The sequence below is a fragment of the Dysidea avara genome, chromosome 15 (assembly GCF_963678975.1).
Source record: "Dysidea avara chromosome 15, odDysAvar1.4, whole genome shotgun sequence".
NCBI lineage: Eukaryota > Metazoa > Porifera > Demospongiae > Dictyoceratida > Dysideidae > Dysidea > Dysidea avara.
This window is the reverse complement of record NC_089286.1, coordinates 8,791,323-8,818,037: the sequence shown is the minus strand read 5'-3', so window position 1 is coordinate 8,818,037 and position 26,715 is coordinate 8,791,323. Positions and strand designations below refer to the sequence as shown.

General features: G+C 39.2%; 2 long non-coding RNA genes across 2 annotated transcripts in view; both read left to right on the top strand.

Annotated features, from left to right (window-relative positions):
- LOC136245651 (uncharacterized) overlaps positions 1 to 26,715 on the top strand; it is a 213,321-nt gene that overhangs the window by 146,020 nt on the left and 40,586 nt on the right. The window lies entirely within an intron of this gene.
- LOC136245618 (uncharacterized) lies at positions 22,910 to 24,673 on the top strand. The gene is made up of 3 exons (XR_010696015.1): positions 22,910 to 23,637; positions 23,693 to 23,780; positions 24,394 to 24,673. It is a non-coding gene; the product is annotated as an uncharacterized lncRNA (long non-coding RNA).

Genomic DNA, 26,715 nt, shown 5'->3' with positions numbered 1-26,715 from the left:
GATACACAAATAGAGCAGTCATTCACTCTAATAGAGCAGTCAACTTTGAGCCCATAATTCTAATATAAACAGTCATGTAAATAATTTCGTAATTAATATGCTTATATCTGGCACAAATTTCAGGACTAATTTTGGGAAAATAATAAGTAGATGGGGAATAATTCTGAGAATAATAGGTGAATAAAAAAGAATTTCTAGAAAGAATAATTAGAAGATTTTGGAGCATAATAGACTTGAGCCTACACAGGTGTTGCTTACCTGAATACTGTAGGTGATGAGCAAGCACATAATGACAATGTGCCAAAAAGCTGGAATGTGCAAGTCACAATGAAAAACAAAAGGTGTTGTTTAAAGTAGACACAGGTGCAGAAGTTACAGCATGGAATTCAGTGAGTCATCCAAGCAAACTGAGAAAAACAAAACAAAGGCTTTGTGGACCAGATTGTAAACCATTAGATGTCCCGGGAACAGTCAATCTGACAATGAGAAATCCTGTACTCAACAAATTTACATTATTCGCAACTTGAAAAGTAATCTCCTAGGCTTACCTGCATGCTATTAGACAACTACAGATGTTACCTCAAATTGATGTCATAGAGAAGACTATTCCAGATCAGTTCCCTGACCTATTCACAGGCTCATATCTGAAAGAATTCAGAGAAAGGGAGAGGAAGTATAGAGATGACCAAAAGAGGAACTATGACAAGCATCATATATAGAACAAGATCTTTACCTGACCTTCCAGAGAACACTCCAGTTTGGGTTGACATGCAGAATGGCCAAGTTCAAGGAACTATCCAATCATCAGCACTAGAACCAAGATCTTACATAGGGATAGTGCCATCTGGAGAAGTTCATCATAATCACTATCACCTGAGAACCAGGACCTCAGGAAACTCCGAAGTTGTAACAAGTGATAACAGTACCAGTGTGCAGAGACAAATACAAACTCGTTCTAAAACTGGAACTGAGATTCGACCTCCACTATGTTACAAAGACTAGTGTTATAGCTTGGAGGGAGATGTAGTGTAACAGTAACTATTAGTAAGCTGTAATCTTGCGTGATGTAATGTTATGATGTAATAGTGATTATAAGTAAGTGTTAGAATGCATGTACATACCCTATAATTGTATGACTATAAAAGTATGTACTGTTGTACAATGTGTCAGTCTTTTATCAGTCTTCTATGATTGCAACAACTGGAGGTAATAGCAACAACCATACATTGATAGACCATACCCTATTTTGGGGCACTTATAGGGGCCTAAAAAGGGTGTTAGTTTCATGGATTTTCAAAAAAAGATTGAGGGTGGGAGGCCATTTTGATTTTGAAGTGTGCTATACTTCAGGAGTCATTACTGAGCTGCATATCAGCTAGATTTACCCTCAACTTCAGCCCACATAACTACTCTCTCTCTATATATATATACCGTATTAATTGATTATGTCGCAAGGATTCTATTTTTTTGACTAAAAATAAGGATGAAACCCTTTGAATAGTGCCGCACTGCAGTATTATTCCAGGGTGCACTACTTACGTTTTAAACCTGCCACTACTAGCTATTGCTAGTTTTATAGCAATCACAACAACACTTAGTTCTTCTATACATAACCTTTCTTTACTCAACCTTCAAGTACTTGTACGTCACGCCTCATGTTACATGGTCAGTTTACTAACCGGAATTTCAATTATGCAACAGCCGTTTAACCTTCTTTTTTTTTGTGAATACTGTATTTTTGTGGAACACTATATCATTTGATACACTCAATATCAAATCTGTAAATTCTTTTCATCGTGCCATTCATCATCTTTCTGTACATAGTTTTTAAGTCTGTGTGTGTGTTTTGTTTATTGTAACTATTGTTTCTTTTCTTTGTATATAGTGTACTTTTGTGTTGTTATTCTTTGCCCTTGTAGTGTTATTTCTTTTTGTAATGTGTGTTTAGGTAAGCACCCTTATACAGGCTATGCTTTTTGGTGCCACCCTGTCATTTTGACAAATTAGATAAATAAATAAACTAGGACTATGCATTCCATAAATTGAGATGGAGATGAATACTAAAGGTATGTGAGCACTAGTAATGAGTATTTACAAAGGCATAGTGTGGTACTATTCGAGGGTGTGGTACAATTAAAATTATTTTCAAAAACAAGGATGAAACCCTTTGAATAGTACCGCACCGCTGTACTATTTGAGGGACAGAGTAAACATGGATACAAGCTGCATGCTAGCCCTTTTATTGTGGAAATTAGCTGCTATAATTCAGAAAGATATCACAATAAAATATGAAGCAACTTTGTAATACTATGTGGGCGGTGATGATAAACTTTAAATGAACTCCCATCTGAGATTAGAAAAAATATTAATTAGATTGTGGTTTATCTTTGTCCTTGATCATTGACTTGTAAAAATTTAGACCACTGACGTTGAGTTTACCCAGTCACAAACCGACCTACAAGTAAGTGTAATGTATCAATCTCCTTGTGATAATAATTTAAGCCTATGCTCAAGTAAAGCTGGTTGGTATCGATAAAATGATACCTCAGTATTATGTTCATTCTTGCAATAAAAGAAAAAAACATTGGTATAACTTGATATTCAAACCACTTCTTTTGGTAAACTTTAATTTAAATTGGTACAACTATAATATTATTCAGCTTTTTTTAATATTACCGTCTAAATATCAATAGCAAAGCTAAAATAATGTGCAAGTGATTTCTAGATAGCTATTCATTCATTTATAAACATTATTATCAGCCTAATTATTGCAACTTCATTGAGGAAGATTAAAACTTAAAGCAGGGTAGGGATATAGAGACAGTGAAAGCAGAACTGGGAGACACATGCAAGGACTATGATATTAGGACCTCCATGCAGCTGTATTAGCTTCTAGTCCACCTCTATCAAAATCTGGGATAAAGAGGGAGATCATGTGACTATTATCACAGCATGTGAAAAGAGAGACGAGTAGAGATTGATTGATTGATTTTTATTTTAGTTCAAACATTCAGCATAGCCATTCTTCTTTACAAGAGCATACAAAAAATCAAATACAAAAACAGTGCACAACAATAATAACCACACAAGTACAAAAGCAAAAAAGTACAACACAAACACAGTTACAAGAGCTATTTAAACACAACACAAATATGATGCACACAAAACTACGCATTATTACACAATATATAATGGGATCATGGCAGGGGTGGGAAAGGGACATTGCCCTGAAATACTTGCAACTTATTCATATTGATTAGTGGTCACTCAAAAAGTTTAATGCTAATTATAAGGTGGAGGTTGTTAATGATTTGGATGTTCTAAAATCAGCGATGGTTAAATTTGCAATAGGTATATAGATAGCGGATAGTTCTTGGAAGGAGTGAGTACTCACTGCAGCTGATGACTGCCATGCAGTAACCGGATATGGTAAGTTGTGGTCATGATGGGGTTGCATACATCCTACACTCTTTGAGAAACAGCCAATTTAATTGACTTAACATTTTTGTAATGGCTTATGCTGTCATCAGGTTCGATGCTGCGAATCATTTGTTTGGAGGTTTATTTCGATGATAGTATTCAATAGTTGGGTGCATATTCTTATGACATGTGCAAGTGTTTAAAGTGTGTATATAAGGCTGGTGGTTAAACCTATAGATGTCATCTGTAAACAGTCTTTGGCCTAGCCTAGAACTGCTGTTTAGAAGCATCAAATCATAAAAAAATAGTGCAGTAGAGAACTAACTAATTAAGTTCATGATTCATTTTTGGGCAAGTTACTTTGTTAATGTAATATATTTAATTCTAACCATTGTAACATTCACAGTTAGCTATGTATTTACTCTAAATGTAACACGTTGTAATTGTTATCCTCTGTGGTCACATGTAGTTACACTGCGACTAGTATGCAACTAGCTAACTAGTTGCAGTAAGCTAGTTGCAGTAATGTTGGTTGCAGTAAATAATTGGTTGCAGTAAATAATTAAAGGTTTGCGCTAACTTCTTTTGTATAGGTGGGATTGGTGCTACTCACACCTGGGGTGCATTCAATTATGTCTAAATTGTTAATACCATATAAGAGGAAACTTGGGCAACATAACTTGAGAAACTTTTGCGAAATCCAATTGGCAAAAAAAAAACTGTCACTACACATCGAATGTAGATAATGACAACAGGAAATATACTTTGGTGGCCAAAAAAAGTTTGGAAAATTAAAGGATAATTCACCAAATTGGCCATTGTTTTATGTAGACGAGAGTGTCCAACTAAATGAGCCCGTTAATTAAAAAGAAGCCTTTTTATGAAGGGTGTCTAAGGGTATAAAAGGCTTCTATCAAAACTCTCTATATAGGCTTCTATTATGGGCTCTATTATGGAATCTGATACACAACATGATCACTACCCTCTAATGGCCCATTTTCACACAAGGGCTAAGGAATGTGGTGGCTAATGTGCAACATCCGGTGTGGAATGAGGTAAGAAATCTTCACGGGAGTCTAAACTGTACCGTTTATTCTCATTATGAGAACGAAATTGTAATCTTCAGGTTGTTAGCCGGCATCGCGGCCAGATGGTGTATAGTTTGTGAAGATTTGCTGTGTTGAAGCGGAAAGAAGCGACTTTAGCATGGCAGAAGACTCTAGTGACTTTGTTTTCAGCATCTAGAAAGTCTACTTAGTGAGATAAAGTTTGTTACTACGTTTCTACAAGGCTGGGAACAACGCTATGCAAATTTTATCGCTGAAATAGGCAATCTTTCATCGCTGTGATTCTATCAACTGAATACTAGGCGATTATTTCACCCATTACAGTAGGTTTAGTGGCCATGCTTTGTTGCCTAACAATCCTCTATACTTATAAAAGTAAAAATACCTTAGGTAGTGATGTCAAAAACCTTTTTTTCTCGTAAATTGCATGGTGGGGTCTAATCGACGGAACGGAAACGAGGCGGAATGGAATCGGGCTAAAACATGGAACGGAACACTCTAAAATCAAGCTTGTAGCTTACTATTGCTGAATATGCCCTTGCAATTTATTAGTGGCATCTATGGTGATCAAAGCAGTGGATCGAAATAGCAAAAGATCAATTGTGGGTTTAGCTAGCTGTCATTGTTAGTAATTGTAGGATTGTTTTCTTAGTAATGGTTTACCTCCTGATGTCAAGAAAGAAGCTTCCAATCAATTAATACACGACAAGGCAAGTCTTGTTACATTATGTATTAGTCGTTTCTGCTGAATGAGCTGCTAATCACTATTATGGTTTCATTTTTATTATAGCTGATGTTGCAATTAGAAAGAGGAAAAGCAGCTGGCCTATTAGCTAAGTTAAAAGCCGGGAGGTTATGAAACTAAGGAAATTTGTAAAGTATGTGAAAAACAGATATGCAGCCATATCAACGATAGAATATGACGATCAGTGAAATGCAGAATTGAAACACTGAGCACAGTAGACTATATAAGTATTATCATTATAAGTATTCTCAGTAGTACAAACACTTTTACTGGTGATAGTGAATTGCTAATAGGTATTGAGTAGTGTTGAACATGGAAACCCTTGCATACTATAGAACAAAGTGTTGATACTCTACCTCACCCAGTGGAATGTATTCCTGCACTGTTAAAAATGAAGTGCTATGGTAGCACCTCTAGGTGCTATTTTTTGACTAGAGTCAAAATTTAGCACTTTTAGGTGCTACCATAGCATTTTAGGTGCTATCATGGCACTTCATTTTTAACAGTGTGTTGGACACACTCTTACTACTTTATAAATCATTGTTTTCTGAGTGAACAACACAAGATGCACTAAAAAGCAAGTATTATTATTTTTGATAGAGCAACATATCTATCAGGCATAAGATCCATTTAATACCGGTAGCTACCAATGGACTATATATATCAAGTTAGCTACACAGGTTTAATACTATTGATCTAAAGAAACAGTGGACTAATAATGATCATGTGGACAATATAATACATCAAGGCACTTAGATGAGCATTGTATCGTGTAAGATGATAAATAAATAGTGCAAAACTGCCTTGTACAAAGTCAGCTGAATACCATGTTGAGTATAGGCAGTGGCAATTCTAGCGCTGGCATACAAGGGCACAGCATGGATGTTGTAGTATAAAGTAGAATTTCAGTGGGGCCTGGGGGTTGTGCTGTAGGATTTTTGCAATTTAAAGACTTAAAAGTAGCCTAAAATTGCTGCTAAAAACATGGAAAATGCTAAAACTAACAATGCCAATCTCTACTTGCAACTGTTTCCCAACATTTTTTTAAAACTTATTTTTTTAGCAGGGTGGGAGAGGGGTTCCCCTTAGAATCACCTATGAGTATAGGTTTCTCTTTTTTTAATTTAATATCGTACTATGGACAAGAAGGGCTTTAACTTGATGTAGAAAGCACTTTGATTGACTTGATCCAGTCAGCAAGGCAAGCGCATATATAAGGGCATACATATCAGGCATAGCCCGAATGCCCTGTGTTACAGCTAATATGTAACACTTATTAAGCTGATAGCCTGTACAGAGCGATCAATCACCGAAGCCAATACGAGTGCAGCCACTGAATGTATTATATATGCATACCTAAAATTTTCGATTGTGGGTCAGCAGCTAGTACATTCTGGTTACGTCCAGCTATGATGAACGGACATATCCTAGAGATATTAACCACAAAGCCTGGGATCCAGGATTTCCTCTGCATTCAACCACCACTTTTCAGTATAATTTCTCATGCTTCAGTAAGGGACATAACCTTATGGGCATCAATGGCTTGGCAAAAAGGATCATCCTGATAATTATTCTGCTGATGAATGGAAGGCCCAGTTGATTATAAGCATCTGGACTTTAAAATAGTCCCTCCTGTAGATGTAAAATGAGAGAAACTAAAGCAACATTATCAATGGAATAGACTCTGACAAACACTGATCATATGCATGTAGAAGTTGCATCAAAGGTGTAATGGGAGACATTGTGAATATTTAGTCGGTGGAATTTCCATCCTGCATGGTGAGAGTAGGAATAAATCACATAGCTATTACACAGCATTCTCTGAATTAATCATTGTTGGCAGACGTTGCATGAGGAGACTGGGAGAAGTGACTGACATTAATCTCAGGATTATGAAAATTGTTGGTCTTGATAAGAGTAGCTACTGGACTTAATGCAGTCCAAGACTTCCAAAACAAATCTTTGGTTTGAAATACTATAGTGTCAGTAACAGAATTCAAATTCCACTGCAATAAAAATTTGATATCATGACTATCACAGAATAGGTATGTTGTATAGCCTCTTCTGTCTTTCACTCATCTCTAAATATTTTTAAACACGGTTTCTACACACAGTACTATAAATCTCCAAGTGAATTGGCCTTCTGTCACCAGTTTCTTTCTGCTTTCTTTATGGATACATCATTTATAATACAAATTGAGACTGATTGGTAGTAAATATCACGTCAAATTGATCAGTAGAAACAACAAAAGCTCTTACAGATACATTCCAGGAACTGAGACAATTAATCCCACAATTGATATCGTTACTAATGGCAACTAAACCCACAATCAATCCGTAAATTATTTCGATCTGGTTGTGTGATAAGTTTGATCACCTGGAGGTACCGCTAATAAAGTCGTAGGGCAATAGTAAGCTGCACACCTTGATTTAAGATTGTGTTCCGTTCCGTGGTTTAGCCCCTGATTGCGTTCCGTCGATTAGACCCCACCAATTGCATCGTAAGAGAGGCACTGAGTGGCACAATGGTTGCAAGTTCTGTAGACGGGTTAGGCGGTAGGTTCATTGGTTTCATAGTGTTGACTTAGTAAAGATGGTGCTCTTCTGGTGAGTTTCTTCGTGATCAGAGCAGAAAGGCTTTTGGTTAAGCAGTGGATACAATGGCGGATCCAGGATGGGGCATTTGGGGCAAATGCCTCCCCCCCCACTCACCTTGTGTTATTGTTATTGTGGAGGAGCCATATTTCTGATTAAAACACTAAACTTTGTGCCAGGCAAGATCAGCTTATTAAACTCACGAAATATACACATTTTACTAGCATTTATTACGAATTCTCCTGCTACTAAAGCGAACCAAAATTCAAACTAACTATGAAATGAGTCACTCAGCACCTTTGTGCGTACTAAGCGCCTCTAAAAATAATTATCGTGTTGCTGAAAGACTTCACAGCCTTGGCTGCAAAGGCCAAAATGGTAAAAAATCAACAGTGAGATACTACTAAGAGGTGTATTATTTGCTGCTCCAAAAATGCAGCAATTAACAAGATGATCTGACCTATAAACGTGACTACCTACAAGTAACTTGCCCGTTTGTGCCCCTCCCCTTGCCAGGTCCTGAATCCGCCCCTGGGATATCTGACGTGAATAAAAAAAAAACTTGGACAAGAGTCCCAAACCAAAATATTATCTATGCCCAAACGAAAAACCAAACCAAAACCATGACCAGTCCGAGAATCGAACCCGGGACCTCCAATGCGGACCAGAGTTCTGTGGTATTCATTTGAATTTTTGACTCAGGTGAATTCTTTTCCTGAATTCCCCCCCTGATATTAAGTGGCCCGGTGTTGCTGGTCTCAGTAGAAACTTCATCTTCTGTGCAAGATTATCCATTCTGTTCCTTTTTCTGTGTTGCAACCATTTTGGCTTTGTCAATTTGACCTTAGCGTCCCCAATTGTCTTAGTAATATTGTGCAGTGTAGTATTATTATTATTATTATTATTAGTGCTTTACAGTGACCAGCACTGAAGGTCTGACAGCAACATGTGCTGTAGCCTTAGGATTACCTAACTTACAAGGGCTTAGACCTAGTGACTTCACTTAGTGACTTCACTTACTGACTGAATAAGGTGTAACAGAAAAGGGGCCAAAGTAAGGAAAAAAATCCCTCCAACCCCAGGATTTGAACTGGGGTTGGAGGGATTTTTTTCCGTTGGGGTTGAACTTAGTAGTTTTCCTGATCTTGGTGTCAAGCAACTTTGCCTCTCCACTTTGGTGGTTTAAGTTTATGAGAATCTATATACCCATTCTACTGCAACTGCTTTTTTTTGGAGTCATCCCATCAGTATGATTTAGCCTCCTGGCTTCTGTTTATTGCTCTTAATCAGTTTTACTTCCTTGATGACTGCTGTTGGAATTTTCTCTGACACTTCCATCCCCTTAGCTTCACAGAATGATCTGCAAGCCATTTTAGATCAGCACCAGTTTGATTATCATGTAGTATTAGTGACTGTACTTGTTTGACTGCCTTTGCTCATTCTTCTGGTACCATTAGTGGCTGGCTATTCTTTAAATGTCTTTTGGTTTAACTATTCTCTGAGTTCATTGTTGTTTGCATCTGTAGCTTGGAGTTTCTCTGCAGGGGTGGATCCAGGGGGGGGCTTTGGGGGCTAAAGCCCCCCCTTCACTTTTAGGCTTTACTTGCAATATGCTGAGTGTATAATGAAATTTTGTCTTAGCATAATTATATGATCACTAATAATACAAATACTCCTAAATCCACCTTATAAACATTTTCCAAGGTATTATCAGTGGATTTATGTTAAAGATTATGCAACAAGGACCCGGATCAGCATGGAAGTGTACAAGATCAAGAGACTTTAATAGAGCAGTCGCCTAACTACTCTAATAGAACATTCAGTGGAAGCATAAATTTTTCCAAATCTATACCTGCACCTATACATACAATGAAGTGCTTTGGTCTGTTTAAGGCTTGATTCATCTACTTGTGTAGTTATTATGGATGGCAATACTTAATCAATTTCCATTGAAAATGCTCTCAGATTCAATCTCGTATCATTCAAACTTCAAAATTTTCCAGTTTCAACATTATTATTCTAATGTATACCTATTGTTGTGCCATTGTAAGAGGGTCAGGTGCATCATGTGCTTGATTGTCTGAACCTAGCTACACAAACCTTTCCATTAACAATGCTGCAGAGAGCTATACCTATAATCTAAAGGCAGTATACAGCCAGCAAACTGTACAACATGGAATGGATACAAAAAGGTGGACACAGATACGAAACGAAACACTTAGACACAAATGGAACAATTCTTAATAAGGCAAATTACACAGATTACATGAAGATAAAAAAGAACAATGGTCATTAATAGCAGCAGGATAATATTCATTGTTAGGTAAACCATTCCACCATTGTGAGGTTTTGTATCAGAAATGTCTTTGTGAAATGTTGCAAAACGAATTTCTGTTACACTCATTGCAGTTAACTAAGCCTTCTGTGAATGTTTCTTTAATGATGTAGCTGGCTACATACTACCACAATGTCTTCTGTATTAATATAACTTTGTGTGTGCAACATGACATTAGTTTTGGAATATACTGCATGTTAACTGTAGTACAAGTGTATAAAGCTGAAAGTTTCTAATCATCCTAGAACATATTTTCTCATGCATACTACTACATACAGTTTAACTGTGGGATGCATGTTTTCCTACTGTACAATTCAGCTGTACCTGACTGTTTTAATAGAGCATAGACATGACTGTTCTATAATAGTATATCAATCTTAGAAGGAATATGGGGTGCCATTTGTCTCAAAATTAGTCAAAATCACAGTATTTAAACTGCAAACACAGATTTATAAATACTGCTATAGTTAAATAAATACTGCTACAGATTTAATAAACACTGCATGCACCAGATATATAATCCTGCTACAACCTACAGATACGTAAATACTGCACCAGATATATAAATCCTGCACAGGATATATATATAAATACTGCACTAGATATATAACAGCAATATTGACCAATCACTGAATCACTTCTTGGTAAACTTCAATGTACGAAGGTTCAAAGGCATCACAGAGGTGATATAGAACTCCAATGTACAGCGATTGTGCAACAACAGTTATTGAAACAGGCATCACATGCATAAGTCATGGTCAATGATTTGACCAATCAAATTGCTTCTTTTCAAATTTCAAAGTATGACTACACGTATGCAATTTTCTTTTTGGTGTTTTCACACAACAACTATTTGAACCACTGTAGCTTGAAGTTTACCAAGAAGGGATTGGTCAAAATTAGTATCCACCTCAAAAACACCTTCACTGTAAAAAAAGGCGTGTCCAAGAAACTACAAGTACTTGTAATCCAATGTAATTAAAAATAGCTCAGTTGTAGGGAAAGACTTCATAAAAGTAAAAATAACTGGTAACTTGAAGAGCTGATATCTGGAGAGGTCAAGAATCAATCTTACTCATACTAAAATTTTTTAATCTATGCAAGAACATCTTGCATTGGCTGTAAAAAAAAGTGCACCCATGAAAGTAACTGGCAATTGAAATAGCTGATATCTGAAGCGGCCAAGAATGAATGCTGATATACAACTAATTGGAATTAACAAAAAGTTTAACATCGAACCTTTATCTTTCAGCTGTGTTCTACATTCACTCTTGCTGCATCATAAATTGATTTCTTTTAACTCTAATTGGCTGGTAATTTGGCCGCCTTTTTTTTGCTCTATACACTGAAAAGGCGGCCAAATTACCAGCCAATTAGAGTTAAAAGAAATCAATTTATGATGCAGCAAGAGTGAATGTAGAACACAGCTGAAAGATAAAGTTAAACTTTTTGTTAATTCCAATTAGTTGTATATCAGCATTCATTCTTGGCCGCTTCAGATATCAGCTATTTAAATTGCCAGTTACTTTCATGGGTGCACTTTTTTTTACAGCCAATGCAAGGTGTTCTTGCATGGATTAAAAAATCTTAGTATGAGTAAGATTGATTCTTGGCCTCTCCAGATATCAGCTCTTTAAGTTACCAGTTATTTTTACTTTTATGAAGTCTTTCCCTACAACTGAGCTATTTTAAATTACATTGGATTACAGGTACTTGTAGTTTCTTGGACGTGCCTTTTTTTACAGTGAAGGTGTTTTTGAGGTGGATATCACTCATTTTTGTTATAGTGATAGTCCCACTGGGGGAGCAACAAAATTGTTAAAAATTTAATGGTAACATTTAGATGACTGATATTTGGAAATTAGCAATAATATTATTATCTTGGAGAGTCAAACATATGCACCTGTCATCTTGTTTGACAAAGGCATGCACATTACAGACTGTTCACACTGTAAATTTGGAAGTATGAATTTACAGTGTAGAATAGACAGACTGTTCTATAGATTTATGTTTACAGTGGCATTCATTTACTATTTACAACATCTCATATCTGTGGTTAATGCTTTAGATTATGCTCATAATTAGCAAGTGCCTAATTAGTTCACAATTACTACACAGCTAGCTATTGACTGTTCTATTAGAGTATATTTATCTTTTTAAATAATATTATTTACAAAATATATCTGTGGAATACTTCAGGCATCTTATGCTCAAACTTAGCTAAGTGTTAACTGGATGCGTAATAAATTACTACACAGCTAGCTATGCATAATTTTGACTGAATTCATAATACGGACAATTTATTGCACAAGCACTGATTGATGGTAATACGACGCAATGCTTACCAGCAGCTATAGTTATCTTACTTAGTTCACTGCAGCTATATACATGTAAGTATCAGATTACATTTCAAGTGTTTTTGTGTTGTGGCACTGTAGGGAAACGCTATGCATCTCCTCGTCTCGATAACTGCATCATCATCATCATAATTTATTTAGATCAACTGTTGCAACTGGATTGACAAGGTGTACAGATTTTCTAGTCATATAAAATCAATAAAGAGGGATCAGTAAAGAGGATTGAGGGAAACCAACAAGATACCAGTTAATTGAACAAGAATTATAGGAGGAACAGTCAAAATGCACTTAAATAAACATCTCAATTAATATTCAAAACTCTTTGCTGATACAATAACCATGAACTCTGCTCTGACAATTATCTTATCATTGTGTTGAACATTATATAATTTGATTCTTAGTGTGGAGCTAGAGCCTTACATTTCCCAGGCCTCATAGTGCATGGAATAGCAATATATACTGGCAGATGAAAGAATACTTGTATACACAACCTGAAAGCTAAACCCTATAGTGGGATAGCATTTAATAATAATAAATAAATACATATAGTCATTATTATCAGGAGTCCATGAAAGCATATAACAAGTGTTCATTTTAATATGGGACTATATTAACTATCTTTTGGACAATGTATATACAGGGCCGGAGCTCAGAGATTTTGAGTGGTCAGGCCATTCATGGACTACAATGGAGGTCATAGTCATGCACACTACATTTTATTGATTTGAAATTTAAATCACATTATCTACTGTAATGTATTTTGTGTGTGCTAGCTACAGCATGTATTAACATGCTAAGCTAAGGAAGTCTGGGGATATGCTCCCTGGGAAAATTTTTGAAAATACATGTTCTGAAATGGCATCTGGAAGCTATTTTACATACACGGTCTCTTTCTGTTTTTTACACCAAGAATATATCCAGGTAATTTTGTGCTACTGTATACCAATTAATTCAATTTAATATATAGCTAGTAGCTAATTTTACTTTCATGATACAAAGTGAGTTTAGTTCTTTTGAGATACAGAAGCAATTTTGATTGTAATTGTTAATACATAACATGCATTATCAATTAGCCTATTGTGCAATTCTATGCAGATGGTTCATTAGAAAGTAATTTGAAAACAATTAAAATAGATATAATGGCTTAGATCAACCAGTGTAATAAGAGTATTGATATTGTATACCGAATGCTCTAACTATCACCATGACTGTTCTATTAGAGTATCTTCTGATGCCCTATATAATAATTATATAGGGCATCAGAAGATACAACCAGTCATAGGCGGCGGAAAGGGGGGGGCTAGGGGGCTGAAGCCCCCCTCAGAATGATATCACACCGAAAATTATCTTTCTTGAAGTGGGACTGAAAACCGTGATAAAGATCGAGATACTCTAATAGAGCAGTCACTCTAATAAAGTAGTCAGTGTGTAGCGAGCTATGTAAGGATTTTTATGTAGTTTATTAGCTGGAAATGGTAGCTGGTGAGGTGGAAAGCTCTTGTCAGTTGGTTGTGACCTTTTTTTTTTTTTTTGGTCTCACCTTACCAAACTATAGAAATAAGTCTGGGTCAGCCCAGTCCCCCGTCATATCAACTACTTCCTCCGCCGCTGCAACCAGTGCATTGAGATCTAAACCTTTTTGACTGGAATTAAACAAACTTTCAAACTTGATGAAGCGAATTTGGTCACTGAAGGATTAGCTAAAAGTTGCAGTATACTTAGCTAAAATTTTCTGAGGGAGTATGTCCCAGAGGCCCACACTATATAGACCAGTTGACTTAGCCTTAGCTACCACTTTCACCTTACTCTGGTGCCCCTGATGTATCAGCAACATAATAGTAGCTATAGAAAAAGCTAGTTAATGCCATAGGCATAGCTAGCTAGGGGCAGGCACCATCATGCGTTCTTCTATGCGACCATATGCATCATCAAAAAATCCTAGGCTATAGTACACACGTACCGCAATGCTGAGCCATGACTAAGGACAAGTACCACACAAGACTGACAATTATCACGTGATCTATTTAGGGGAAGTCCCTTGGAATGTCCCTGCAACGCCCCAAGTGGACACAGGTGATACGCGGTTTTGAACAAAATTAATGTTGTTTAAAATGGCAGTCCAAGAAGGAGAGTGAGAGTAACGAGACTGAGTAATCATTAAGTCTTGTTGTAACTGGATTTCATTTCATGGTGAGGTGTACTTTAATGCAGAGGCCGTACACCGTTGTTGAAGTATGAAAGAACCCGTGAAAGACTATTATAGGGTCCGCAACGCGAAAAATCGATATCCTCCAATCAACTACCTAACTATTGTCATGTGTTAGGCTAAGTGTAACTTGAATAACACCAGCGTGGCAGCCAAGTTTGCCACTTTCTTCTGGTAGAAAACGATACAAATGTCTTAAAATCACGCGATTTTTCGTTGCAGCAGTTCGTAGGGTTCTTCGTATGCCACGATATTCACTCTCAACATTGTTCAAGTAGTCTACCATCAACTCAAAGTATTGGTGGTTTGATTATATTGGTCAGTTTCCGGTGGCAGCACGATATGTGCAGCTTTTTGGCGACAGACGAAATGTTTCTTGCTCTGGAGCACAGGACAAGCAGAGCAGCAACTGCGCCGTGGGTCAGCAATGACCAGTACTAGGTAAAGTACTTGCATGCAGAGTATGGTTATAACTGAAGCTTGTTAGCCATCTGGCTGAGCCATCTATATGCTAAAATTCGGCCAAAACGACGCGATTTTTGCAAACAAATACCAGAATGGTTGATACAACAGTGAGACGGTCTTCAACAGCAAGGATACGAAGCTTATAAACACCTAACAATACGGCCATCTCGCCCAGTAGACACATAAAGCAATCTAATGCATGAAATAGGCACTCACGTGATCGAAATTCACATCGCCGAAATACCCATGAAATCGCTTTCATAGGAACCATGCAGTGTACTCATTTCGTAAATATTTGTGTTAATTGTTCACTCGGGCGTGGTCTGGGCCAGTGCAGGTATATTTTATGCTGTGATGGCATAATAGGGAGAGTCTCAGACTGCTGCGCTAATCGAGATGCTGAACCTAATGCACACAAACTGATTGCCATTTGATTCCAAGTGATTTTAAGGTCATTGGAATAGATTATGGTTGTATTTTCCGCGATTTGAATTTCGATCACGTGAGTGCTTATTTCATGCAATGGATTACTCTATGCGTTTACTGGACGAGATAGCCGTATTGTTAGGTGTTTATAAGCTTCACATCCTTGCTGTTAAAGACTATCTCACTGATGTATCAACCATTCTGGTATTTGTTTGCAAAAATCGCGTCGTTTTGGCCGAATTTCAGCATATAGATTTTATTTTATTTTTTATTTTTTTTACCCGGGCTTGATGGACTGCCCTTGCCTACCACCCCCAGCACATAAATGGCCTGTGCTGGACAAACCGGGACTTTCTTAGTCCACGGCAAACTGAGACTCTGCCCGAATCAGCTCCACAATTGGGGGAGTCTTAACATAGTGACCGATGGATGAGCGGGCTCCGCGGATGCATTGTATGGAGGACCGCAAGAGAGAAAAAGATAGACAGCACCTTAACCACCCCATGACAACAGAGTAATCATCGCCCCACTTGTTTGAAAGTTGATGAGCCAAGCGTTGATAAAAAACAGAAGCCTCATGAGCCAGACCACCAGAGGCAGACATTACCAGGGGGGTAAAAGAGGCATGCTCCTCCTCACGAATTCTCTGAGCATACGCACGTTTCTTAATGTTCTCGTGCCTCCGATAACAGGAGGCCAGTGATGAGGACGCATTAGAAGCAGCCAGAGGGTTGAACACCCGCACATCCACAAAACATCTTTCACTTCTTCCACCCCAAAAACCATTCATGGCGATGTCAAGACGGGCACCATCTTGGATATTGGCAGAAGCAGGGTAGTCCTGCTGTGAAACCGGCTGGAGCTCTGGTTCAACAGCTACCTGAGAGCATACTTCAGTCAACAGGGTAGCAGTTAGATCTCTGATCTCATTGTGTCGGATAGAAGGTAAGCCACCCTTGGGACAGGATAAAGCATGCTCCACTGAAAAGGAAGTCCCACATGCACAGTGAGCAGGAGTCCGCTGAGGAGACCACCCATAACGTAGTGCCACGGCATCGTGAAACGCGGACTATTATTATTATTATTATTATTATTATTATTATTATTAATGGACAAAAATTGCTTGGCAGTACAAGACTGTCAAGCTAGGCCGCAGGCCTTTGAGAGTGCCCATATCTTGTTGTTCTCCATAAATCATCAAGATTCTTAAACAATGCCACAGTTGGTGCAGAAATAACATCTGCTGGAAGAGAATTCCACAAATTAACTACTCTGTTGGTGAAAAAATTATGCCTCACTAGCAGCCGAGATCGACTTATGCAGTGCAAAGCCATGTTCCTGTAGGGGCCGGGTGGTAAGCCAGTTGGAGGCCCCTTTGGCTGAGGCTAGATCTAAAGCGCGTTGAGAGGAGGGATCTAAGTGGGTACGCAAACTGGAAGATCTATCCGAATAGTTGGAAGATTTGGAATTGCGGATTGCGGACTTGCGAGATAGCTGTTCTGTTTTAACAATAGCCGAATTGATACCCCGGTCCAGAATGAATTGTGAAAGAGGCTCAGCAATGTGACACGAGGCTGAATACTCCTCAGCTGCAATAAGAGTTGGGTTTATGATACCCAAACCACCATATCGAGGTGGAAGGGCAAATAATTTACGGATTGTGTCATTTGGTGGAGAGCAACCCATCAAAGTAGGGATAAGTACCAGCCGGATGTAGATGGCTCAGCCAGATGGCTAACAAGCTTCAATTATAACCATACTCCGCATGCAGGTACTTTACCTAGTACTGGTCATTGCTGACCCACGGCGCAGTTGCTGCTCTGCTTGTTATGTGCTCCAGAGCAAGAAACATTTTGTCTGTCGCCAAAAAGCTGCACATATCATGCTGCCACCGGAAACTGACCAATATAATCAAACCACCAATACTTTGAGTTGATGATAGACTACTTGAACAATGTTGAGAGTGAATATCGTGGCATACGAAGAACCCTACGAACTGCTGCAACGAAAAATCACGTGATTTTAAGACATTTGTATTGTTTTCTACCAGAAGAAAGTGACAAACTTGGCTGCCATGCTGGTGTTATTCAAGTTACACTTAGCCTAACACATGACAATAGTTAGGTAGTTGATTGGAGGATATCGATTTTTCGCGTTGCGGACCCTAACTATTAATGCACTTGTCAATTTCATGCCCCACCCCCCCACCCCCGGGCGTCCCCACACTCCAGGTGGGGATTTGACATTGCTTCTTGTCCCCACCACTGGGGCAATTGACAGTTGTCCCGGGGCGGACCGATTTTCGGTAGTTGCATTTCTAAACAATAAAATCGCGCTTGCTATAGCTAATTTTACTAGCTACAGGGCAGGCTTATTACTAGTCGCATGCATAAAATATGCGCTTAGTCATCCTTGAGGTGTCGTCAAATCCCCTACTATAGGGGTGGGGACATAGTGGGGATTTGACAGCCGATTTTGCCCCAGTAGTGGGGAATTTGACACCACGATTTGTCAAATCCCCTGTATTCCCCACCCTCCCCGGGGGTGGGGGGGTGGGGCATGAAATTGACAAGTGCATAAGAGTCTGGAGTGGAGGTTAACGAAACTGATTAGATCGAGGATTAGATCAACATCGACACACACCGATTAACCGCATTTGCAGTATTTTAGAGTCCTGCCAGGCGAAAACTCCTAGTACTGTAGCTCCACTGCACTAGCTCGTATTATCTCATGGCGAGATTTTGTAGTGACAAGGTGTATGGACCAATTACCAAAAAACCGTGGCTATCTTATCATTTGCCACTTACATCATAGATAATATATGTCCGGAGGTATATATTATCTATGCTTACATCATCATCAGAAGTCTTGGGAACTTAAGTCAGATATTGATGTTTGTATGAAAAGGTATACCCATTCACATGTTCTGGTCTAAATTACTGAATTTATGTACAGTGAAACATGAAGAAGTTTTGCTGCATGGGATGGACATTATTTTGTTTAATCACGGAACACTGTCATTTTCACAAACTAACCTGTAGAACTAATTCACAGTGCTTTTGTTCAATTGTAACAATAATGTAGTGAAGGTTAATAATGGCTGTCAAGACATCAAAATAGATCAGAGTGTTCCTTTCCAAATATCTGGCATTCAATTCACCATAGAAAAAATAAGTGATTTTCAACCTTAAAATGACGAGCTTAAATTTCCTCTGATTTCCTTCTGCTATAGCTCATCTTAATCACTATTCACTGCTATTTCCAAATCTGGTTCGAAATCTGAGGTATCTATCACGTGTCGTGGGTTATTACACCTTTTATTGCATGACCCCAAAATGTTCAATACAAAATGTATGGGGGAATTTGCTACACCTGGTCAGTTTAGGCCATTTTGACAAGCCAAAATTTCCATGAATTGGAGGCATCATTGTACTCGCAGAGAGTTGCTCTACGTGTATCAAATTCAGAAAGTTACTGAACAGACTTGAGGTAGGTGGTACACGATAATTAATTTTTATTGATTTTTCAATTGAAATGTATTGGACACTGGCATTTTTGCCATGAACAAAAGTATAGCAAATGTCTGCAAACTTCTTGATATGCCTGTCTATTCAGGTCTCTGTGTAACAATGTCAACTGTTTAAATGAATAAAATGTTTATTTTTGTAGTGTGAACAGACTATTAGCCTTGCACATGCACACGCACATAATTGTATTAGGCACGATACAGAATCACGTGATTGTTGATGTTGTAATGACACGTTTATATGTGATTGATCCCGAATTGTACATGGTGTCAGAAGTGGGATCAACAGCACCCTACCAGTAAAAGACTGATGGCTACTGTGAATATCGACCCTCCCAAACCGTTCAACTTTAAAGATCCGGACGATTGGCCAAGATGGAAGAAACGCTTCCAGTTTCGCGAAGCGTCTGGCCTTTCAACTGGCAGTGAGTCACGCCAAGTCAGTATGTTACTTTACTGCTTAGGCGAAGAAGCAGATGATGTTCTGACTTCTACAAACATAACGGAAGAGGAGTATGAAAGGTTTGACGATGTATTGGCGAAATTTGACCAGTTTTTAAAGGTTCGACAAAATGTTATTTTCGAACGAGCAAAGTTCAACAAGAGAGCACAGCTGGAAGGTGAAAGTGCTGAACAATATATCACCACATTATATCACCTTGCTGAAACGTGCAACTACCGGAATATGAAGTCAGAGATGATTCGTGATAGATTAGTGGTTGGTATCCGGGATCAACGTCTTTCTCAGCAATTACAAATGGACCCCAACTTAACCTTAGAGCAGGCAAAAACTAGAATACGTCAAAAGGCAGCTGTTAGCCAACAGCAAGAGATTTTAAGGGAGAAACCAGAAGTGCTACCTACAAATGACCTAGGGGACATTAGGTACAAGCGTAGGAATTCTACTAAGGAACCAGAGAGCACGTCGTCACGTACTGAATCATTTAAAAACTGTACACGTTGAGATGTAGCTTGTTATAAATGCCACAGACGAGGACATTACGGTAGTATGTGCATGTCTAAGAGAGCAGCTGACACAGTGGAACTATACGATGACCCAACTCGGCCGTTAAGAGATGTTGAGGAAGAGGAAGATGACAATTTCCTTGGTGCTGTAACTACTCGACAACAGACACAGTGGCTAACAGAGCTCAGGGTAAATGATTTGCCAGTTACTTTTAAAATTGACACAGGGGCGGAAGTTGGCTAACAGAGCTCAGGGTAAATGATTTGCCAGTTACTTTTAAAATTGACACAGGGGCGGAAGTCTCAGCAATTAGTGAAGCCACCTTTACTCAGTTACAAAATGTCAAAATAGAGAAGACCACTAGGAGATTGTATGGTCCAGTTATGTCACCTCTGACAGTATTGGGACAATTTACAGCAAGTCTCACTTCCAAGCATGTTTCCTGTAAGCAGAATGTATTTGTGGTAAAAGATCTAAAGCGCAATTTATTGGGGCTGCCTGCTATCACATCGTTGAACCTGGTATCAAGATTAGATTCATTGCAACTCACAGCTAAGGAAATCCAGAGACAATATCCTCAGCTTTTCCATGGTCTTGGCACATTTGGGGAGGAGTATGAAGTGTCACTTGCAAAAGATGCCAGACCATTTGCGCTCCACACAGCCAGGAATGTGCCACTACCTTTACGCAATAAAGTGCAAGCTGAACTTAATCGAATGGAATCACTGGGTGTCATCTCCCCTGTTTGTGACCCCTCTCCTTGGTGTGCTGGCATGGTGGTGGTCCCAAAATCTTCAGGACAAGTGCAAATATGTGTGGACCTCAAACACCTAAATGAGAGTGTCCAGAGAGAATTTCACCCTTTGCCTAGGGTAGAAGAAACCCTTGCCCAACTCACTGGTGCTCAAGTGTTTTCGAAATTGGATGCCAACAGTGGGTTCTGGCAAATACCACTTGCCACAAAGTCACGTCTGTTGACTACATTCATAACTCCCTTTGGGCGTTATTGTTTCAATGTGTTACCCTTTGGCATTACCAGTGCCCCGGAATTGTTTCAACGTCGTATGAGCTCATTACTACAGAGATTGCCAGGAGTGGTTTGTATGATGGACGATGTCCTGATATTTGGCAAGGATCAAGGTGAGCATGATGCACGCTTAGAAACTGTGTTGAAGTGTTTGGTTTCGGCAGGAGTAACTTTAAACCCAAGCAAATGTGAGTTTTCCAAACCAGAAGTAAAATTCTTGGGACACATTATAAACCACAAGGGTGTCATAGCTGATCCTGCTAAGACAAATGCAATTCTTCAGATGAGCCCACACAAGAATGTGTCAGAGATGCGGCGTTTTGTTGGTATGACCAACCAATTATCCAAGTTCATTCCCTGCAGTGCTGACCTTATGAAGCCTCTAACTGAGCTACTCAGCTCTAAACGCACATACTTGTGGGGACCAAGTCAGAAAGAAGCTTTTGCCAAGGTTAAAGAGGTATTGACAAACACCCCACTTCTTGCACTGTACGACCCTAGTGCAGATACTAAGGTGTCTGCAGATGCATCTTCTTTCGGTTTAGGGGTAGTTATCCTACAAAGATCAGAAAGTAATTCAGAGTGGCGGGCCGTCTCCTTTGCTTCATGCACCATGACTGAGACAGAAATGCGCTATGCGCAAATTGAAAAGGAAGCACTGGCACTCACATGGGCCTGTGAGAGATTTTCTATGTACCTGTTGGGTAGGTCATTCGTCCTTGAGACAGACCATAAGCCATTGATTTCACTATTTGGACAAAAAAATCTAGATGCCTTACCACCACGGGTTTTACGATTTCGTTTACGCTTAATGCGATATGATTACCAGATAATTCATGTTGCAGGGAAAGCTTTACTCACTGCCGACACCCTTTCTAGAGCTCCCCTAAGAATAGAATTCTCAGAGTCCACTGATTTGCAAAAGGCAGTAGAACTGTTTGTTTCTACAGTGATGGAATCTCTTCCAGCAAGTTCTGATCGACTAGAAGGTATACGTCTATCTCAGAGTGAGGACCCTGTTTTGTCCCAGGTAATGCACTTTTGTCAAGAAGGGTGGCCAGCCAAGCACAGTCAAAAGTATGCTCAAACATTATTGGTGTATATGTAGTGAACTGTCTCTTCATAATCAATTACTTTTACGAGGTAATAGACTTGTGATCCCCATAGGGCTTCAGGATGACATTCTGCGTCGCATTCACCATGGTCACCAAGGAATTGTAAAATGCCGACTGCGTGCCTCAGAATCAGTTTGGTGGCCAGGGATATCACAACAAATCAGTACTATGATACAGAATTGTAAGGAGTGCTGCCAGAATTTCCAGCGTCACAGTGAGCCCATGATCCCGTCCACATTACCAAATCGTCCATGGGAAAAGATCGGAACAGATTTGTTTGAGTTTAAAGGTACTACATACCTGCTACTAATCGATTACTTCTCCAGGTATATTGAAATAGCAAATCTATCTGCTACTACTACAAAGAGTGTTGTTTCCGCCATGAAACCCATCTTTGCAAGGCATGGCATACCTGATGTGATTGTCTCAGATAATGGCCCACAGTATGCTTCCCAGGAGTTCAAGGATTTTGCTACAGCGTACGACTTCCGACACATCACAAGCAGTCCCTACCACCCCCAGGGAAATGGGGAAGCAGAAAGAGCCATCAAAACAATAAAGCACTTACTTAAATGTAATTGTGATCCTAATAAAGTCCTGTTGTCGTACCGATCAACTCCACTCTCCTGGTGTCGATTGTCTCCGGCCTAATTGCTAATGGGAAGACGAATTCGCTCCACTCTTCCTGTACCTAATGAGACATTAGTTCCCCAATGGCCTGACCTGCAAGAGTTCCAGAAAATTGATGAAAGTTTTAAACAGAAGCAGAAGAGAAATTTTGACCGACGGCATAGAGCCAGAGAACTGCCAAGTTTTGATGTTGATCAACCTGTATTTATTGCTACCAGGGAAGGCACTGACACTATACCAGGAAGAGTAGTTCAAGAGACTAGAAACAGGTCTTACGAAGTTCAGACACCCACAGGAGTTGTCAGACGAAATAGAAGTAACCTTCATGCTAGACCTGAAGAATGTCCAACTGAACCCTCTACAGAATCCCCTACTACAGAAGACAGGCCTGAAACAATGCTACAAGCTAGACCAGAGTTTGTCAAAAGTCCGGTTGTCACCAGATCACGAACTGGAACAAATATATGCCCTCCTGACCAACTGAACTTATAACTTGAGAAAGGGGGATGTAGTGTGAACAGACTATTAGCCTTGCACATGCACACGCACATAATTGTATTAGGCACGATACAGAATCACGTGATTGTTGATGTTGTAATGACACGTTTATATGTGATTGATCCCGAATTGTACAATTTTGTGATAAATTTAAGTGTATTGCATTTAATGCTCACCTATCTGTTTTTACAGGCAATCTAGTCATAGTGATTCACCCACTAACAGTGGATGTGGTTGTAATACTTAACTCTGGACCAGGTAGGACCTTTATTAGTATTGTGAATTTCATATGTTTGGTCTCTTGTGTTGTCAGATTACCAAGCAAGTTGTGTTTTGTGGTGACCATAAACCTAGCTCTAGTGATAATTGGCCAGTTGTCTGATTAGCAGCTTTGACTTCAGGTGTGTGTACAAGCTCACAGCAATTGCTTTATAAGTTGTACTTTTATGCACTAGTGTAACTTAATGTTATTTAAGATCAGGTATTGGTTGTAAAATGGGTTAAACAATATTGTCAGGTATTCACTTAGCTTAAAAGTGGGAATTGGTACAATTGCAATCCTGAATTTCCTGTTGTATAGCTAAGAAATATATTTACCATGTTGTACATTCTGTTTGGTGGCCACTTGTTGTTTGACAGGTCTCATGTTTACGTACTTAGGCACCAAAACACATTTATGTTACCTCTGGTACACAGTGGCGGATCTAGAAATTTCAGAGGGGGTTTCAGATTCCATTCAACTTCAGCCTAGCAAAAAGTCAAAGATCAAAAAAAAGAGGTCACAACCTGCTGTAGAACGTCGTAATTGTGATTTCAAAGGCTAAAGTATGAAATTTTTCATTTTACACCCATATGACGACTCGTCAATAAATTTTGGGCATGCTATTTCCAGAGAGGGTTTCAGCTGAAACCATTGCAACCCCCCTGTATCTGCCACTGGTACACCAGATTCACTTATAGTCTTAAATATAATTTTTTAAATGTTTAATTTAGTGCCTGCTTGTTCTTTTACAGGGCTCACTTAATGTTGTGTCATCATGCAGATATCCAAGAAATAATCACTTGGTGTTAAACTGATGTTTATTAAATTTTTGTTATGTGTTGTAATAGCATTGTTATATGTTTACTCTACCACAAGAAATTTTCATGAATTTTGCAGCCATCTTATCCACAATTAGAATTGCCTCATTTGTTCTGTCACGGCAGTTCACACTTCCACAAAGCACCATCAGTTTAAGGTGGAGTGTAGTGGCTTTCATTATGTACGTAAACTAATGTAGGGCAACAAAGTATTGTCTGGATTGTGGTTTGTGACTGTACATGAGTTTTCAGTGGTCATTCCACACAACTTACAAAATATTTCTTGAATCATAAGTGGTGCATGGCACTAAATGGAGTATTGACTAATGATTTATGGTGTCTGTACCTTCTTCACGCTTTCACACTTTGTTTTATAAGACATCTGCCGATTATAAACGCTCGCATGGGGCGTGGCACTAAATGGACTCTAAAAGATTTCTGCTCAAAACGCCTTCCCTAGGGAACTTACGGGTCTGCACGCTTTCACAACCTGTTTGTCAGACATTAGGGCTTGTGTCCACATCGTGTCTTTAAAAGTTATTGTAGGGATTACAGGTTTGAATGGAGAAAATGCGCGTAGGGCCAACCAGAATTAGATAATGTCAGGCCTAGATGGCCGGTACAAACACAGGTAAGATGACTGGTATAACGTGACGATACGTGTAACACAAGGTAGAGAAATAAAGTAAAATATGTCTAAATATGGCTATATTCTTTATTTTAGTTAGCACATATTTATCGAATCACGTATTGTGGTTGTTGGTGGTATTAAGTATTCATCGAATTACATTTAGTAGATGCTGGTAGTATCACTATTACTGCGGTTCTAAGAGACCTTGCGCGACAACAAAACAAGCGAAAATCACGTGCACAAGATTTCGTCCAATCAAATCAATTCATTTTTGAAGTTCAAATTATAATTATCGCACGTGACGTAATTGTTGTCGCGCAAGGTCTCTTAGAACCGCAGTAACTATATTTTTGGCAGGTGGTCAAGTTGTTTAATCACGTGATCAGGTGCACGTGATCCCCTCTCAACGCAGGTCGGTGACAAGCACGTAGCTGCTATTGCGTTTTCGAGCCTTTGTTGTAATCTGTATGGCTCGATGTAGGATTTTTGGCCCCTGCAGCTAACTCGAGCCTATCTGGACGAGAGTTCCATAGCCCGTGCTGTGGAGAAGGATCTGACCTTTCACCTTATTCCTTGTTTATTAGGAGTAAGGGAGTATGTGATGGAATTCGTAGAACGGGGTTGGGAGTGGTGGGGCACTTTTACGGACGACGACGATCACACGAGCCAACAAATGGCGCCTTCTGCATCACGTGCGTAACTGGCTGGAGGCATGCGTGATTCTTTTTGTGCTAACCACAGTTAAGCTATTAACCTCCATTTAGCACATATTCATCGAATCACGTATTGTGGTTGTTGGTGGTATTAAGTATTCATCGAATTACATTTAGTAGATGCTGGTAGTATCACTATTAACTATATTTTTGGCAGGTGGTCAGGTTGTTTAATCACGTGATCAGGTGCACGTGATCCCCTCTCAACGCAGGTCGGTGACAAGCACGTAGGTCGCCTTTGATAGGCACTGTTAAACGTTAGCGCCATATGGTTAGCACGTGTGTCTGCCTATTCATGGCTACCTGGCCACCTCTGTAAACCGTGCCAGCAGCGCAGTTTAGGAGCTGCAAATTGCTATTGGTTGTTGATACTGGCCGGTATAGAAAGGAATATATTTCAAAACGTTAAGTGAGTGATGTTGTATCAGTGCCATGCCCCGCTGGTCTGGCGAGCAATCCGCTGTCAGCGGACTGCCCCAGCTTCATCGATACTTAGCTGCGTGACACTACAGCCTTTGTTTGATTGAAGTTTTATGGTCATAGTTATGACTTATGCTAAGACTGCTTGCTATAGGTGTGTCACCAGCGTGGTGCAAAGTTGGCAGTATCAGTATCCGTAGCTATAGCTTGTTATTAATCTATAATGTACGTGTGTATGCAAGTGCGTTTTAGTGGCTGCATGGCCTGTTGGATTTTAGCACTGTAGTCATGTGATGACCTAGCTGATGTGCAGTTGCGCTCTGTCCCCAGCTCGCAGTGCAGTCATAGTGAGTAATATTGGTTCACCTATTTGTGCACTCTTGACACAATCATAATTGACATGTTCCCCGTATCCGGAGAATTGAGGCACAGCCCAGTCTGATGTGTCTATGTGTCACTAATCTGATACTGCTTAGGGCAATCTCACATCTC